The 14,336-nt window shown below is 42.7% G+C and overlaps 1 protein-coding gene across 17 annotated transcripts in view; it reads right to left on the reverse strand.

Moving 5' to 3' along the window:
• gse1b (Gse1 coiled-coil protein b) overlaps positions 1 to 14,336 on the reverse strand; it is a 709,689-nt gene that overhangs the window by 229,814 nt on the left and 465,539 nt on the right. The gene's annotated exons all lie outside the window — the stretch shown is intronic.

Below are 14,336 nucleotides of genomic sequence, written 5' to 3' on the forward strand. Positions count from 1 at the left end.
TCTGGCCCCAACAATCAGTCATTTAGATCAGATTTCCTTCCCACTCTGATGCTTGGTCTGAACAACAACTGAACCTCACGACCATGTCTGCATGCCTTTATGCAGTGAGTTACTGCCACATGGTTGGCCGATTGGATATTTGCATTAACAAGAATGTATACAGGTGTACCTAATAAAAAGGGATAGGCCATTTAGAACGGAATTGAGGAAAAAAAACTTTTTCACCCAGAGAGTTGTGAATCTATGGAATGCTCGGCCTCAGAAGGCAGTGGAGCCCAATTCTCTGGATGCTTTCAAGAAAGAGTTAGATAGAGCTCTTAAAGATCGTGGAGTCAAGGGATATGGGAAGAAGGCAGGAACAGGGTATTGATTGTGGATGATCAGCCATGATCACACTGAAAGGCAGTGCAGGCACGAAGGGTCGAATGGCCTACTCCTGCACCTATTGTCTATTGTAAAGTGGCCACTGAGTGTACATCTCACAGCTAGCATCATCGAAGGGAGGCATATTATTATTACATCATTATATTTATCCATTATTATATTTCTCCAACTTCTTGTACCTTCTCCTCCTTCCCCCTTCTTTCCTTTTCCATTCCCTCTTCTGGCTCCCTTCTTACCCCTTCTCTTCTCCTCACCTGCCCATCAGCTCCTTCTGGTGTCCCTTCCTCCTTCCTTTTCTGCCACGGTCCACACTCCAATCAGATTCTTTCCTCTTCGGCCTTTTATCTTTTCCACCTATCACCTCCCAGCTCCTTCATCCTACCTTCCCCCCCTCACCTGGCTTCACCCATCATCTTCCAGCTTGAACTCATTCTCCTCCTCCTACCTTATTCGGGCTTTTCCCCCCATTCCTTTCCAGTCCTGAAGAAGGACATTTCATTCCTCTCCATAGATGCCTCCCTGACCTGTTGAGTTCCTCCAGCATGTATTGTGGGAATCTCCTGTACATATTATATAGTTGCTTTAGCACCTTGTCGTGCCAAGGCACTCTTGTTTCCCAGATTACAAAGACAATAGTTCTAAAATACAGTGGATTCTGGTTAACTGGGACACATCGGGACCAGTACATTTTGGCCCATTAAGCGGCTGCCACAATTAGCTGAAGTTTCATGGAAATAGTTCAAAAGGTATAAAAAAGACAAACTACTGTTTAACTAAGTATCACATTATGAATTTAAATGAAATACAGAACAAATTAGAACACTACTAATACTACTACAGTACTATAAAATTATGTATTAGTTCCTAATAGTTATTGAAAGAGGAATTCATTCCATGTACCCTTTCTTCTTCTGATTGACTGAAATTAACAAAAATCAGTGCAGACACCTTGTGCAGAAAATGGACTGCCTTCAAACAGTGTTTTTGATGATTGTATCATCCAAATCTTCATTTTCATTGCAACATTCAAGATGATTGCAGATACCTTCAAATTTGGTGCAGTTTTTAACTTGAAGTAGTGAAATAGTTTCATTTTCACTCCTGGCCGTTTCTAGCATCTCCAAGCCTGAAAACAGTTCTCAATTGTCTTATGGTTTACTATTGGCTAAATATCAGTGACAAAAATCACTGCTTTTTGAACACAAACATGTAACTAAAGTCCAGTTGCTCTAAGCATGGTGTAGTGTCTAACAGCCACACAACCGAAACTAGTTAGAAACTGTACGGCAGCAGTCTCCTGTCCCAATTAAGTGGTATAATGTCCCAAATAAACAAAGGGAATCCGAGCAACAAAAATTGCTGGAGGAACTCAGCAGGCCAGGCAGCGTCTATGGAGAAGAGTAAACAGTCGACGTTTCGGGCTGAGACCCTGCTTCAGGACCCTTCAAAGAAAATCTCAGCTATATTCTCAATTTGTTTTTGTTTTCTAAGAGCTGTCCCAATTAATTGGAATCCACTGTAATTCAAAGAATCAGCTGGCTATGACATCAACACACAAATCTTAATCCCTTTCAGCAGAGATTTTACACTTAAATTTCTGTTTCTCCCCCCCCCCCCCACGCTCTTAGAGAGATGTAAAAGAAATCCCATGGCTGGCCAGTTCTTTCAGTATCCCAGACAATATTTTCCCTCCACCACTTCCACCAAAAATAGATCATCTAGTTCAGTGGATCTTTAACTAGGGGGTCATGTGGATATTAAATACAGGTCACCAGTGCTGACAGGAAGCAGCCTATACCTCTGGCTTTCCACAGAAAGGCACGACTAAGGCAACTTGGGACTTGAGCATACAGCAGTTGGGTGAAAATTGTTAAAACTGGTGTGCAAAATGAAATGGCTGCTTTTCTGCTGGAACCGTGAACATCACCTCAAATCTGTTAGTTACCAGCGTCAAACCTTCTCAAAACCCCAGGACTCAAATGATGTGAAGGGCAGCATCACTTGTGCCCTTTCAAACAGAACGTGAAGAATCTGGCAATGTTCAATAAATAACATCGTCTACCCCACTCATTGTTCTTTGCCCAAGGGTCGCAATAAAATTCTACTTAATTATATTTGTATTTAAAAATTAACATTCCTGCTCATAACAATCAAATATATTGTTTAATCTTTAAAAGCCATCAGCAAAGATAACTAATTTTGTGTGAAGTTTATAACGTTAGATGCTAAAGTATTACTTTATAAGTGAATAGTAAGAGGCTTAGTGAAGAGGCATGCTGTGTCAAAGGGGTCATCAATAGAAGAAGCTTGATATCTACTGATATAGTTAATTGTCTACTTCATCTTTGTTGGATCCTTGTGTGCGAATATACTCAGTGGCCACTTTATTAGGTACATCTGTATGCCTGCTCGTTAATGCAAATATCTAATCAGCCAATCATGTGGCCATAACTCAATGCATAAAAGCATGCAGACATGGTCAGGAGGTTCAGTTGTTGTTCAGACTAAACATCAGAATGGGGAAGAGTGTGATCTAAGTGTCTTTAAATGATTGTTGGTGCCAGATGGGGTGGTTTGAGCATCTCAGAAACTGCGGCTCTCTTAGGATTTTCACGCAACAGAGTTTTTGAGAAAGGTGTGGGAAACAAAAAGCATCCAGTGAGTGGAAGTCCTGTGGATAAAAATGCCTTGTTAATGAGAGAGGTGAGAGGAGAATGGCCAGACTGGTTCAAGGTGACAGGAAGGCAACAGTAATAGCTACCCATTACAACAGTGGTGGTTCCTAACATTGTCATAGCCGGGTGGGGGTGAGGACGGTGAGGATAAGCTCCCACTACCTATTAAATGCTTCCAATGGTGTATATCTGAAAAAGCCTCAGACAACCAAGTTCAGCTCCAGGCCCTCATGTGTGGTTTAGTTACTAAACCCAGTGGAACTGTTTCGACTGACAGGCAAAGGGGCAAAGGCATGTAACTGGTGCCTTAAAACCATTTGCTTTGGGTAGATGGGGCTCATCAGGCATGGTTGGCAGAAGGAAAACTCCGCTCTCAAACCACTGCTACATTGCGGCAATACCCAGTCACGGGGAAGGCTTCAGGATAAACCCGAAGGAAAATCTGGAGGTGGAGTATCTAAGGCAGTCAGTCCTACATTAAGTTCAACGCTGACTGACAATTCCTGCAATGCTGACGGTGCCAAACTATTGCTTTCCACCGCTCCTTTGGATTCATCAGCTGTGTGGAGCAGGGGTGCCTACCGCATGGGCAACAGTTTGTTCTCGGTATTGGACTACCCTGGCTTGCCTATCATGTAGACGGCCAGGGTGCAACATCCATGGTCGATCTCAACCAAGAGGGCCTCAACAACAGTGGTGTGCAGAAGAGCATCTCTGTACCCACAACACATCAAACCTTGAAGTGGGTGGGCTACAGCAGCAGAAGACCATGAACGTATAGAAATAAAATGAGTGGCCACTTCATAAAGTATCTCGTGTACCTAATAAAGTGGCCATTCAGTGTATGCTTCAAATTCATGGAGTGAGATGACGGGCTATTAAATTCAAGTTCCTTCCATAATCCTGCATCTTAAAACCATGAAGAACTGTTTCCCTGAGAATTAGGTCTTTTGTTAACATTGCATAAAACCACTTAAAGCTCCTGCCACAACCACAGGCTTCCCCTCAACCAATCGAAGGTGCAGTCTTTATTTCATCATTGTGGTTGGCCTTTAACGTAAGAGGAACTGCCCCTAACACGGTGTACAGGAACAAGCACCGACATTAATGGCTTTGAGTGCCGAGGTGATCTTCCCTATTAATATCCCAAACACAGAGACAGATGTAGCGCAGTACCACTGGGGAGCCGTAAGTCAAGCAATCCAGGAGAACTTGCGCTAAATTGAATCAATCCGTCTCAGAACTGGCTGCTGTCATACGCTGTCGGGGAAACCATCTGCGGATGGTGCGACTGCTGCTCTGAGGAACCCTTGTTGCGGGGGCCCTGGGGCGTTGCAAACCGAGCCGCTTTACTGAGGCGGACACACTATAAATAAAAATAATACATGAAAGACTCCAAGATGGAATGTAAGAACTCAGGAGTTAAGAAGTATAAACTTTGAGGGGGAGTTAAAAAAAAAATCGACAAGTGCACAAAGACAGCTTCCCGGTTACAAGCAAAGGGCAGTGGATGGTAGTTGGAGTGAATGATCAGAAACTCAGAATGAAGAAAGGTGAGCAGAGGGAAAGAATGAAGATGCAGAAAAAGGGGAAGGTGCAAGAGTACAACCTCAGTACACTGTGTAATTAATTACTCCATATGAGTGTCTGCAAGACCTGATTTCCACTGTGTCTTGGTGGCTGTGACAATAATTATAAACTAAATGGACAATGGGAACACATCAGAAACTGATTGGCACTGAAGCCATTCAGAGCCAAGCTTAGTGCAAGAAGTCCACTGCAGATTTAAAGCTGAGACTGATTAAGGTTCTTGATTTGCAAGGGCTTCAATGGTTACAGGGAGAAGGTAGGAGAGTGCTAATAAATCGGCCACGCGGAATGACGAAGAAGACTTGATGGGCCGAATGGCCCGATTCTGCTCCCATGTCTTATGGGCTCCTGTCCGCTGCAGTGGCTCCAGCGCAGAGCCTGGGCTGATGCAGTGAACACAGAACAGGGCACACATTAGAGCAACAAATTCAGTGCCAAGCCTTGTTCAGTGTTATGAATGCATTACAACGTGGCCAGGTCAGCATCAAACTTAGAATCAGATTCAGAATCAAAATCAGGTTTAATATCGCTGTATCACTGGCTTGTGTCATGAAATATGTAGTTTTGCAGTAGAGGTACATTGCAAACATAATAAATCTTCCGTAAGTCATTTCAGAGCACAGATGGGATGCAGGGGGGCAAGTTGTGTTTGCCTGTGAGGCCTGGTTACCTAACTTGAGCCCGAAGAGATCCACCATGGAGTTGAGATTCAGTCAGGTATCAAGGAAACTGTACAGTTCACACCGGCTGTGGGCAGGCTCGCTGTCAGCGGCTTTAATTTCATAATTAAGTAAATCTCAAATTGATGCCAACCTTGTTACCTGTTGATTAACGATAAAATATCCAGTCGACTCCCAGACCACCAATGCCATTACGAAATTCACTGACTGTGAGCTCAATCCCACCTCAGATACTTGAAGGCAACGATCTGAACTGACCTACCAGTGCCAAACCAGAGGGACACCGTCAGAGGTGACAGCTTTCAGACGCCAAGTCAAACCCAAGTCGAGTCTGCCCCCTCAGATGGGGTTTTGATATCCCTTGGCTCTTTGTCAAAGTAGTGAAGGTAACCTCAGGATCTCACCCAACATCACTAAAAAAAAGCAGGGCTGGTCCTTATCCTTTCACTGGGAGCTGGCTGGGTGTGATCTAGCTGTCTCATTTTCTACCGTGTAAGAGCACTTCATGGACGGGGGTGGGGGTGCAGTGTAATTAGGGACATGATAGGCTCAATAGTAAGACTATAAGACCCCAAGATCTTACAGAGGAACAGAATTCAGAAATTCAGCCCATGGAATCTGTTCAGCCATTCAATCATAGTTAATTTATTATTCCCCTCAAACATCCTCCTGCCTTCCTGTAACCGTTGATACCGTCACTAATCAAGAACCTATCAACCTCCACTTTAATATACCCAGTGAGGTAACCTTACCAGCTGTCTGTGGAAATGAATTCCACAGATCCACCATCATATGGGAAAAGACATTCCTCCTCATTTCTTTTCTATAGGGACGTCCTTGTATTTTGAACCTGTGCTCTCTGGTCCTAGACTCCCCCAATGTTGGAAACATCCTCTTCCCGTCCACTCGATCTAGGCCTTTCAATATTTGATAAGCTTCGTTGAGATTCCCTCTTACAGCTTCTTCCTTTCCTCTTGGTTTCAGGGTGGAGTATTTCTAAATTGTGGGTGTTTGTCTTCGTAAAGCGGAAACATTTCACCTCCCCTCAATGACTCCTTGTTCTCAGGTGCACTGATAACATGTCAAATCAATTTGTTACAGAGACATCAGATGACCCACCATGTAGGTGCCCAGAGTATTAATTATATAAGTGCAGCTTTTCTCTTAATCCCTCTTCTCATCTTTTATTAACCCATGGCCCACACGCAATTAAACAGGCCGCTGCCATCCAAAACAGCTGGGCCCGTCTCACCAGTTCAGTGTGGCTCTCTGCAAACACTGAACATTTGCTAATTATAAGGTTGATAGCCGGTAATGATTTGTACAATAGAGATCCTTCTGCCGCATGACATTTACACCTGAGTTTGCAGCTAATCAGAGGACAGGCACTCGAAGTTAAATTCACCGAGCCACACAGGGGTTCCCGATTACAGGCTGGGTCATCGCGATACTTAATTAATATACACGGTGTAATCAAAGCTCTACAAAATCCATATACTTATGTGCTGAGGTTTTTTGGTGTAAGCTTGTTGATACGTTCTTTAAATTAAACATAATTAATATGCTTGTGCCAAGGTTTATGGATCGTCACAGCTCCTCTTTAAATGATAAACAGGCCCCCGTGTGTGAGTGAAAGCTAATTTGTTTTCAATATGTTTCAATCAATTGTGCCCCGTCCCTAAAAAGATGTGTGCACCAATAATTGCCTAAAATAAATCACGCTGCAACTCGAAAGGGGCCGTTTCAGAGACACGCAGCAGATGATCATCCGATTTTTAATAAGCCAGTAAGTGGGTTCTGCAGCTTCGCAGCGCCATGGGAACAAGCTCGGGGTAATAAGGAGAAGCACCAGTACATCACTGAGGCCCAGCTCCTTGCTGCATGTCGGGATGTGTCTTAAATCAATGTTTCCAGAGTTGCTGGTCTCGCTCCCAGGTAAGAGGAGAATGAGGAAGCTGCACTGATATTCTGGGGCATATTCTGATCATGCGACCTCTGCTCCCCCCCTCGCCCCCATCTCCTGCCCTCCTCAAAGTCCCATGCATTACTCAGTGTGTGCACTGGTGCAATGAAGAGTTTACTTGCAGCAGTATTATGGGCACAGAGCATCAAATAGCAAGCCTTCACAAGAAAACGATAGCCATAAATTATACACAAATTTTTACAAGAAAACACAAAATGGAACAAGAAAAAACAAAGCTAATTTTAACGCAAAGTGTTGCTAAACTATAATGATGACGGTTTTGCTGGTTGGTTCAAAGGATTCAAAGTAGATTTATTATTAAAGTATGTGTGCAGTATACAACCCTGAGATTCATTTTCCCCCAGTCAGCCATGAAACAAAGAAGCATGATGGAACCCATTCAAAGAGAAACATCAACCCCCCCCCCCCATGCAAATGATGGGAGGGATGTAATAGGATGCAATTATTCTTTAACCTGGTGGTGAGGGACTTCTGGCTTTTGTACCTCCGGCATGAAGGTAAATGAGGGAAGATGGCATGGCTTGGGCGGAGTGGTATCTTTGATAATGTATGTTGCCTTCTTGAGGCAGAACCTCCTACCCATAGTGGGCAGGGACAAGCCTGTTATGTATTAGGCAAAGTCCACTACTCTGCTGCTTCTTATGGTCCTGAGGATTCAAATTGCTGTACCAGACTCGCTCACTTCATCCTGATCTCCAAAACCTCAACTCATCAGCAACAATGGCTGCCATCAAAAGATCAACAGTTCAACCTCTGCTTACAGGACCTCACACTTGCAGTCCAGTGCTTTCTATGCCATGGACTGATTTATCTTCTGTGGCTCCTCTACACTGATTAAAACAATGCAAACAGAAAGATTATTCAAAAATAAACACATACTTTCATGTGGAGGAATGGAGCAACAAAATCAAATTTCAAGGTAAAATGCCCAATTGGTACAGCAATGGTACGGCTGGTTGGATCACAGCACAGAGATGATCAGAATCTATCAAAGACTGGTATTTGGTCACAAATCAACAATACATCAGGATGACCACAGCCATACTTCAAAGTTCAAAATAAGTTTTTTTTATTATCAAAGTATATATATGTCACCAGATACAACTCTGAGATTTGTTTTCTTGCAGGCATGCACAGATAATCCAAGAAACGAAATAGAATCAATGAAAGACCACACCCAACAGGATGAACAACCAAAAGACTGCAAATACAAATTAAAAATAAAGAAATAATAGTAACAAATAAATAAACAATAAATACTGAGAACACGCGATGAAGAGTCCTTGAAAGTGAGCCCACAGCATGTGGAAACAGTTCAGAGACGGGGAAAGTAAAGTTATCTCACTGTTGCTAGTTGAAGGGTAATCATTGTTTCTGAACATTGTGCACTGGGTCCTGAGGCTTCTGTATTTTCTTCCTGATGGCGGCAGCAAGAAAAGAGCATGGCCTGGGCAGTGGAGAAGATCTTGGGAGAGTCTTTCATTCATGTTGGATGCTGAAATGTTTCAGGGCCTTACGTTGGAGGTCACAGACTGTCTCTCTTCTGCTGGGCCATACCTATGGCATCTGCTCCTAATGCTGTTGCATTCTAATGTGGCATGAAATAACTATGATTTACTGATCAGCCACTCACTTCCTTGCAGAGGGTATCATTCCAAACATCAACTTGAAAGCCAGGGTGGGGGATGAAAAAGAGGACGTGGTTTTGGTTTCAGTTGGCTGTGAGCTGATACAAAGATGTCAAAGGGCAATGTATGATCTCAGAAGGGATTAACCCAGCACAGGTCCTTTTAAGACAGACAATTGCTTGGAGGATGCTATCTGCTGTCTGTGATAACCCCTCACTGTTTTATCCATACCATACAGTCTGGATCCTTCAAAAACAACCTGCACCAGGTCTAGGATCAGAACGTGCATGAGGTCACATGTAACTCATTAATGTCGATGTCAAGAAAGATATCCCTCTTTCAACAGAGGTGTGTTCAGTGGAGACATCAGTAGCTGCACTGATAGTTCAACTCAACCTTCCATTTTACTTGGCTTCATTTTCATTCAAGACACCTTCCAATAACTGGCTTTCCTGGGGTGGCACTGGCATTGACCCCGAATAGTAACCAAAGGAATATTACTTCTAGCAAAGAACATAAGTATTGAATGCAGTTCAATTCATATTGATTTCTGTCATCTCAGTGATGACACAGGTACAATAGGAAGCTTCCACTTTACAAAGACTTTGTTCAACGTCATCGAAAATCAATGGTGAAAGAGGATGTTCATGACTGGCTCTATCCACGCCAGCTGTGTGACGTAAGGAAGTCAGCCAGATGACAGTAAGCCCCACTCATATGAACGACATCGGGGGTGGTGTGGCACATCGCGGCGCTCAGGCTGCCCCTCCCACTGTGTTTGCTTGGCAGAAGACAAGCTGTATTGTATTTGACTGCAGACTGCTGCGACATTCATGGACTCAGTGTCTTTGACTGTAGTTTTTTGTGTGTGACTTTATTTTACTGATATCTTATATGTGCTGTACGTACTTTGTGCTGTGTGTGATGGTTAGTACTATGTTATGCACCTTGGCCCCAGAGTAACAGTGTTTTGTTTGGCTGGGCGGTCATGTATGGTTGAAAGACAATTAAACTTGAATTTGAACAAAGTTACAGGAGAGTCATCATTCTGCATAGGAGGAAAAATCTGCATTGATACATGTGGACCAGTATCAGCTACTATTTCTACTCCCACTTTGACGGAGTGGAATACCTGAGGGTGTGCATAACTGAGACTGTCACTTGGGTGTGTGTTCAGTACTGGCCACCATCTCTCTCTCCCACAAACACTTAAAGGCCTATAACATATCATTTTTAGCAGATTTTTCCTTGCTTAGTCTTTGCTCAGTTTATGGTTGCCAACTCTACAGGAATGTCCCATAGCCTCCCACATATACCTCCACCATTGCAAGTGGCCCAGGGGACGAAAAGCAGCCTCCAGCACAACTTTAATCCTGCTGCTATAAAACATTTGAATGGACTTCTTGTATGTTAAAGACGAACTCCTGACCTCACAATAAACCCTGTCATGGCCTTTGCACATTAATGTCAACCTGCACCAGACACTCTCTGCAACTGTAACACTACATTCTGCATCCTATCATTGCTTTTCCCTGTACCACCTTGATGTAGTGATGTTTTGAAATTATTTGTATGGATGTTTGAAATTCTGTACTTATCTATTTATTTATTGAGATACAGCGCAGAATAGGCTCTTCCGACCCTTCCAGCCATGTTCCCCAGCGACCCCCAGATTTAACCTTAGCCTAATCACGGGACAATTTACAATCACCAATTAACCCACCAACCAAAATGTCTTTGAACTGAGGGAGGAAACTGAAGCACCTGGAAGAAACCCACGTGGTCACAGGGAGAACATACAAACTCCTTACAGGCAGTGGCGGGAATTGAACCTGGGTTGCTGCTACTGTAGAGCGTTGTGCGGACCACTACCATGCCACCCAAAAATCAGTACACATGACAATAATAAATTGTCCCATTCTCATAGATACTGAAAGAAGTTAGATCTTTTTGGTTCTTTTAAATGCGTTCACATTAATGATTTAAATATCGGAAATGTGATTTAACAAATAAGACTTTCTTGGCTATTGAACATCATCAAGTTGATTAATTTAGAGCCAGCCTGCATTCCAGGTGGAGGATAAATGGGGTCCACTTCTAGCATGGTCATCTCGGGTGGGACAATGGATAACAACAATGAAGCTAAGATATAGATTTGGCAGATTGTGAAACTACACGAAACAAGTCATATTTAACAACTAACAGAATTAATACACCAGTTACTAGAAATACACCCCTTCTGGAAAAATAAACAGAAAAAGTGATCTAACTGGAACGAGTAAAAGGTTAAAAACGGTATTACATTAAAACATAATATGTTACTAAGGAGGACTGGAAAAGTTTCAGTATTCAACAGAGATCTTGATAAAGAATGAGAAAGCAGAATATGAGTAACATTAAAACAGACCACAAGCACTTCTACAGACGGTAAAATTGAAATGATCTGCAGTTATGATTGTCTCTTCCAGGCTGAGACAGAAGAAATTAAGAGGAACGAGGAGATGGTAGGAAGGTGGGGGCATAAAGACAGGAGGCAATGAAACCTCTAAGAATATGCTCAACATTGGTTGGCAACCAGTGTTGGAAACAGCTTGACAACCACAGGAACGCTAACACAAAGTACACTGCAGATGCTGTGGTCAAATCAGCAGGTACAAACAAGCTGGAGGAACTCAGCAGGTTGGGCAGCATCCGTGGAAATGAGCAGTCAACATTTATGGTTTACGAGCAGTCAGTCCTGACGAAGGGTCCCAGCCCGAAACCTTGACTGCTCGTTTCCATGGATGCTGCCCCACCTGCTGAATTCCTCCAGCTTGTTTGTACATGTTCACAGGAAAGCTAATCTTACTGGCCTTGTTTACTTCGAGCAATAGCATCGTATCCAGGCTTAATGTTCTACATATGGTCTTACAATAACTCCACCCAGTCAGTAGCTGGCCACTCTCCCCACCATGTGTGGTAGCAGCCTGACCTACAAAGGCCTGGCCTGCACTACATGACACTAGCACAGTGGTCATTTGACAAATCATTCTCTGCAATTTTTGCCATTTTGAAAGCGGTTCACCCCTTCCCGTCACCAAATCAAACATTTCCTCTCTTCTCCTATCAGCATTTTGCAGGCACTGTTCCCTTCTCACTAGCCGGTCCCTTCCTGAGGCACCATCCTTTGCAACTTCAGGCAATGCTGCACTTGCCCAGTCCCCTCTTCCCTGCCCACCATCCAGAGACCCAAACAGTCTTTCCAGGCGAAGCAGTAAAATACTTGCATTTCTTCCAATCTAGTATACTGTGACAAACACGAGAGGACCTGCAGATACTAAAAAACCAAAGCAACACACAGCAAATTCTGTAAAGTGTATTCACAATATGGTCTCCTCCATACAGGAGCACCTGCGTTCAATGAGCTACCCGCTACCTGCCACTTTCGTGCCTTACCCCACACCCGTCCTGTTACAATGAGTCCCAAAGCAAGCTTAAGATAAAGCACCTCAGCTTCCATCTGGAAGCATTGCAAACTTCTGGACTTGCATTGCATTCAACAACTTCAGATTACTGATTCTGTCTCCATCAATTGTCCATGTGTCATATTGGCTCAGCCTATTTGAATTCCTTTTCCCTTTTTATACCGAGGATCGAAGTGTGACCTGCCATTTCTAAACTCCATGACATTGTCCATGTTCTCCCACTCTCCAACTGCTCCCATGGTCCTCATGCAGGGTCTCAGCTGATGACAAGGAACATCCCTTTGTCTCCACAGATGCTGCATGACCTGCTCAGCTCCTCCAGCAGCTTTCATTTTGCAATATCTAGGACTGTGTAACAAAGAAGGGTTAATTAATGATCTGATAGTTATGGGGCCTCTGATGATAATTATTATAAAGATTTTCATTGACTTTGTTCAAATGAAATCAGTCTCAAATATGAAGAAAGCAAACAATAAAGATATGAGTCACCTGTGATACATTGTGAAACTACTTAAAACAAGCAATTTTTAACAAGAGAATTAATACATAGGTTGCAAATAAGATACACTCATTGGCCACTTTATTAGGTACAAGTAGTACCTAGTAAAGTGGCCACTAAGTGTATGTTAATGTTCTGCTGTGGTAGCCAGTCCATTTCAAGGTTTGGTGTGCGGTGCATTTAGAGATACTCTTCTGCACACCACTGTTGTAACATGTGGTTATTTGAGCTACTTTCCTGCCAGTTTCAACCAGTCTGACCATCCTCCTCTGATCTCTCATTAACAAGGCAGTTTTGCCCATAGAACTGCTACTCACTGGATGTTTTTTGTTTCTCGGTCCGTTCTCTGTAAACTCCAGAGACTGCTGTGCCTGAAAATCCCCAGAGATTAGCAGTTTCTAAAATACTCAAACCACCCCATCTGGCACCAACAATCATTCCACAGTCAAAGTGGATCTTCAGATCACATTTCTTCTCCATTCTGATGCTTGGTTCGAAAAACAAATGAAACTCTTGACCACGTCTGCTTGCTTTTATGCATTGATTTTCTGCCAGATGTTGGCTGATTTGAAATTTGAATTAACGAGAAGGTGTGCAGGTGTACTTAATAAAGTAGCCACTGAGTATACACCCTTTAAGGCAAAGTAAACAGGAAAAGTGATCTAACCAGGTCCAGCAAAGTAAGTTAAAGATGGTATTAGATTATAGTTAATAATGGGGACTGGAGAAGTTTCAATAAACAGGGGTGTTGATAAGGAATGAAAAGTAATATATGAAAAACATTAAAACAGACTGTTAAAGCTTCTATAGATGGGTCAAATTGAGATGATCTCCGAATATTATTGCCTCTTTCAGACTGAGACTAAAGGAATTACGAGAAACAAGAAATTGGAATGGGAATTCAAAATTTTATGTCAAAAAAAATCTTGGAGAAAGTTGAGAACTGCAGTACGTAGGTTTCGAGAAGTATTTTTTAAAAGAAATAAGTATTGGCAATATTATGGGGATTACATCCTAAAGTTTTGAAGAAGTTGGCTTTGGAGATGATGAATGATCCCGACGGTTAGTCCCTAAACTTCTGTAGATTTCAGAGGCTTTCTAGAGGTAGTAAAACATCAGTTCATCTTACATGCCAAAAATGAGACGATCTCACTGAAATAAACAATTTTCTTAGTTTTTGACAGAGTAAGTATGGTATTTCCACCCCCCCCCCCCTCCCCGGCTGTGCTCAAGATCAGAATCAGGTTTATCATCACTGACAAAATGTCATGAATTAGTTTTGCAGCCACAGTGCAGTGCAATACACAAAAAGTTACTGTAAGTTGCAATAAGAAATAAATGGTGCTAAAAGTGAGTTAGTGTTCACAGACTGTTCAAAAAGTCTGATGGCAGAGGGGAAAAGGCTGTTCAAAGTTTAAAGTAAATTATTATC

The sequence above is a fragment of the Hypanus sabinus genome, chromosome 17, assembly GCF_030144855.1.
Source record: "Hypanus sabinus isolate sHypSab1 chromosome 17, sHypSab1.hap1, whole genome shotgun sequence".
Lineage (NCBI taxonomy): Eukaryota > Metazoa > Chordata > Chondrichthyes > Myliobatiformes > Dasyatidae > Hypanus > Hypanus sabinus.